The sequence below is a fragment of the Eleutherodactylus coqui genome, chromosome 6, assembly GCF_035609145.1.
Source record: "Eleutherodactylus coqui strain aEleCoq1 chromosome 6, aEleCoq1.hap1, whole genome shotgun sequence".
NCBI lineage: Eukaryota > Metazoa > Chordata > Amphibia > Anura > Eleutherodactylidae > Eleutherodactylus > Eleutherodactylus coqui.
The window spans coordinates 22,934,603-22,939,413 of NC_089842.1; positions in this window are offsets into that span (position 1 = coordinate 22,934,603).

A 4,811-nucleotide genomic window follows, 5' to 3' on the forward strand; every position below is an offset into this window, starting at 1 on the left:
ACAATCCTACACTGTGAGGAGTGCAGGTGGGAGGGGATCGGTGTCCGCTGTGCCTGGAACAAGTGCAGTGAGTGCCAAGCCAGCAGGGGGCAGCACAGGCGCGTAGCACGTCAGGGTTTGGGCTCACACAGAGGGCCGTACCTAGCCTGCGTATAATACTCGGATGCAGTAAACACGCATGTAATGTGTATTTCATGTACCGGAATAGGATAACCCCATTGCATGCTGCAAGCTTAGATACAGCCGCTCGGCTGACCCCATTGCAGGCTTAGATACAGCCGCTCGGCTGACCCCATTGCATGCTGCAGGCTTAGGTACAGCCGCTCGGCTGACCCCATTGCATGCTGCAGGCTTAGGTACAGCCGCTCGGCTGACCCCATTGCATGCTGCAGGCTTAGGTACAGCCGCTCGGCTGACCCCATTGCTAGCTGCAGGCTTAGATACAGCCGCTCGGCTGACCCCATTGCTAGCTGCAGGCTTAGATACAGCCGCTCGGCTGACCCCATTGCTAGCTGCAGGCTTAGATACAGCCGCTCGGCTGACCCCATTGCATGCTGCAGGCTTAGATACAGCCGCTCGGCTGACCCCATTGCATGCTGCAGGCTTAGATACAGCCGCTCGGCTGACCCCATTGCATGCTGCAGGCTTAGATACAGCCGCTCGGCTGACCCCATTGCTAGCCGCAGGCTTAGATACAGCCGCTCGGCTGACCCCATTGCTAGCCGCAGGCTTAGATACAGCCGCTCGGCTGACCCCATTGCTAGCCGCAGGCTTAGATACAGCCGCTCGGCTGACCCCATTGCTAGCCGCAGGCTTAGATACAGCCGCTCGGCTGACCCCATTGCTAGCCGCAGGCTTAGATACAGCCGCTCGGCTGACCCCATTGCTAGCCACAGGCTTAGATACAGCCGCTCGGCTGACCCCATTGCTAGCCGCAGGCTTAGATACAGCCGCTCGGCTGACCCCATTGCATGCTGCAGGCTTAGATACAGCCGCTCGGCTGACCCCATTGCATGCCGCAGGCTTAGATACAGCGGTTTAGAAGCCTGTAGCCCCCACTGCAGGGTTAGATACAGCCGCTTGGCAAAGCCTATTCCATGCTGCAAGCTTAGATACAGCCACGCAGTGGACCATAGCCCACCCTACTGAGTTATATACAGGCGCTCGGCAGACCCTATTGCAGGCTTAGATACAGTGGTTTAGAAGACTGTAGCCCACACTGCAGGCTTAGATACAGCAGCACAGCAGACCCTATTACAGGCTTATATACAGCCGCTCGGGAGATCCTATAGCACACTGCAGGCTTAGATATAGCCTTTTTGTGGCTCTTGCTGCACCCCAGAGGCTTAGATACATCAGTTTAGAAGACTGTAGCCCACCCTGGAGGGCTTAGATACATCAGTTTAGAAGACTGTAGCCCACCCTGGAGGGCTTAGATACATCAGTTTAGAAGACTGTAGCCCACCCTAGAGGCTTAGATACATCAGTTTAGAAGACTGTAGCCCACCCTAGAGGCTTAGATACATCAGTTTAGAAGACTGTAGCCCACCCTAGAGGCTTAGATACATCAGTTTAGAAGACTGTAGCCCACATTGTAGTCTGGATTCAGCAGCTCAGCAGACCGTTTTGCACATAACATGATTAGATACAGCCAGCTGGGCCAGTTGTATCACATCTAGTAAGCTTAGATACACAGCTCAGCACATAATGGTTAACTTTGAGTTTTTCTGAATGTGACAAAATAGCGATAAATGCGACAAAATTCACCTTAAAGTTCGGCCGCTGCAGGTTATCGAATGCTCTAAAAGCCTCTACGGTCGTCCACCTTGTGCAGGGATATCGCTGCACTATGCCTGTAGGCAATTGCTATGTAAGTAATTGTCCAGCGCCATCCGCTTCTGTAGCCATCTCATTATTGGATAAATAGTAACCCATCCGCACACACAGAATAAAACAAACATTTAACTCATTTTGGCCTCTCCATAAACATCCTCGTAACCCTTTCCTCTCCCGAACCCTCACTCCATAGAGCTAAAGCATAAAGTAACTCACAACCCTTCGGGTCATCAGAAAGCAAGAGCAGAAGTCAACAAAGTATCATCACAAGAACTAAACACCCAAACATCAAAGTATCAACAGAGGAGGAAACATAACAAAACATTGCTACAATGTAACAAAGTACAACAACCATGAAGTGTGGGAGCCTCACCTGGGAGAGAGGCGCTCAGTGCAGAGGAGGCAGCAGAAGTGACCAGCGCAGAGCAGACTCTGTGCAGGTGAGAACAAGCCCCGCAGCTGCTCCCTCCACCCACTGAGGATGCTGCAGCTGCCATTAACCCTCTCACTGCCGGAATGCATTAGACTGCATTTACACAGGTGAAAAAAAGCACAAGTCCTGTACGATCGCAAGACATGCAGAAATTGCGCGTCCTTAATTCCACGGCAGAAAGTTCATTTGCTGCGGAATTTAATCTTGCCTTTTTGAAGGAAAGACATGCAGAATTTTTCATAGGTGCGGATTCAAGCCCCATAGGGATGACATTGTGATGCAGAAATGTCACGCTTCGGACAATTTTTGGCGCACTTTTTAAAAAGATTTTTAATGTGTTTCTGCGATTTATTTCCCTACAATTTCCAACTGGTTAAACGCGACAAAGATGGATTTTCCACATTATTTTCATCCGTTTTGAATCTTATTTTATGTAAGTAAAAAAAATGCTTAATGAATGTAATTAAACATTCTTACATGTTTTAATTTTTTATGGTTACCATGGTTACATGTGATAAAAACGGATTGCAATCGCATCAAATAAGTGAAATCCATTTTTTTTTAATAACACCCTTAGGGTGCATTCACACGAGCGCATATACGGCGTGTTTTTACACCCAATCGTATAAACGTGACCATCTGAGGCGTTAGTTCGCAATATATTCGTTCGCATGGGCGATTTTACAGCGCGTAAAAACGGCAATCCGCAGAAAATCAAACATACGCGACTGAAATACGCGCCAACACATATACGATGGCCAAAAAAGATAGTTTGAAAAGTAGGAACAGACGAGAATACGCTTTCTAGCTCTGGTCGTGATTGCCGAAAAATATTCTTTCCGGCGATTATACGCTGCACACGTGCGAACGGCAATTCTTTCGCATGGGCTTTGCGTTTTTTGGCAGGCCGCATCACGGCCGAAAAATGAATGAATGAGAGAAAGCTGCGACCAAATCTCATATTTTCCTGCCCATTCACCTGCCGGAATTCCTTCAGGCAGCATAAACCCTTCAACTGGCTTAACAGAGCCAGCTGACATAGTTTGACAGCGCTTCCCCTCCCCCTCCGCTTGCCTGCATCTCCTATAGGCTTCTATGGGAGCTGCCGGCTGATCACGGCCAAAAAATAAGGCGAGACCTATCATTTTCGGCCGACTAAACATCAGCCATCTGAATGAATGCATTAAAATCCAATACTGATGATGGTCGTGATTTTCGGCTGAAGTTTTCGTGCCTGAAAGCCGCGCTGGAGGATCGCTACTTCACAGAAGTGATGGGAGGCGTTTTTGCCAGGAAATCGGCATTAAAACGCATGTCGGCGACCGCAATATCGGGCCGAGAAACTCTCACTCACCTGTGTGTAGTTAGCCTAAAAGAATCACTCACCCCCTTCACACGAGCGTTTGCGAACGTGTGCTCGCTTGAGTGCTGCGTATTTACAGAACGAGCAATGACTAATTAGTCTAATGTGTTCTTATTTCTGCAGCGCTCCACGGATCTCCGACCGTATTTTGTGCACATTCGCGCATCCCCATTGAATTCCGTGGGGAATTAGAACATGCTGTGTTTTTTTTTTTTTTTTTTTTGCGCAACCAAAATGCGCAGGAAAATAAGCGCACGTGAATGAACCCACTGAAATCAATGCGCTCTACTCTCTGCGTATGGAGAGCGTAAGTTTTGCGAATGCAAATGCGCCGGTGTGATGCCAGCTTGAGTACGTGAATGTCGGCAACTATCATAGAAATTTCTCCCGAAGGGGCCGCACCATCAGACACAACTCCTCTCGGAACGCAGCGCCCGGAGCGAACAGCTAGGATCATTATGTATGCGCCACACCTGGTGCCACTATATACAGTACATAGTCTTCTGGAAGGCACACCCAGCAGCAGTCTGGGCACGTCCATGTGAATCAGGGTGCCTTTACAGGGGACAACTATCATCCGAATAGTCGCTCGACGGAGGGAATATAAGCTGCAGTTATTCCACGTAACCACGGCCACCAACCGAGAATACGTTCACTAGTCGTGTCGTTTCAGCTCACCTAAAAATAGTCACTGGTTGATGAATTATCCCTTGGGGTAAGCAGGTACGGGAACTTTCACACGGGACGGAATCAGTCCGTGTGAACATTTCTGCATCACAATGTTATCCCTCTGGGGCTCGAATTCCGCGCTTGTTAAAATCTGCGCGTCTTTAGTTCAAAACCGCAATCTGCTGCAGAGTTAAGGGCGTCGCGTGGAATTGTGGTCGCCCATGTCTACCAATCAGGAGATGGAATTCCGCAATTCAAGTCAATGTAGAAAAATCCAAGATATTTCGCAGTTGTTACGCAGAACACATTCTCAACAGAATCCGCATCTGCGCTGCGTCCTGCGAACAATTCCGTCCCGTGGGAGGGGTTCCGGAAGATTTGTCTTTCAACGGCTTGCCAACAACTTTGCAGGGAGATGAACGCTTGTTTACTGCACGCCTCGCCCAAACACTGAATGGCTCCCTTTTTCTTACATGTTGCCCCCCATTTAGTAACCCCTCACACGGTACG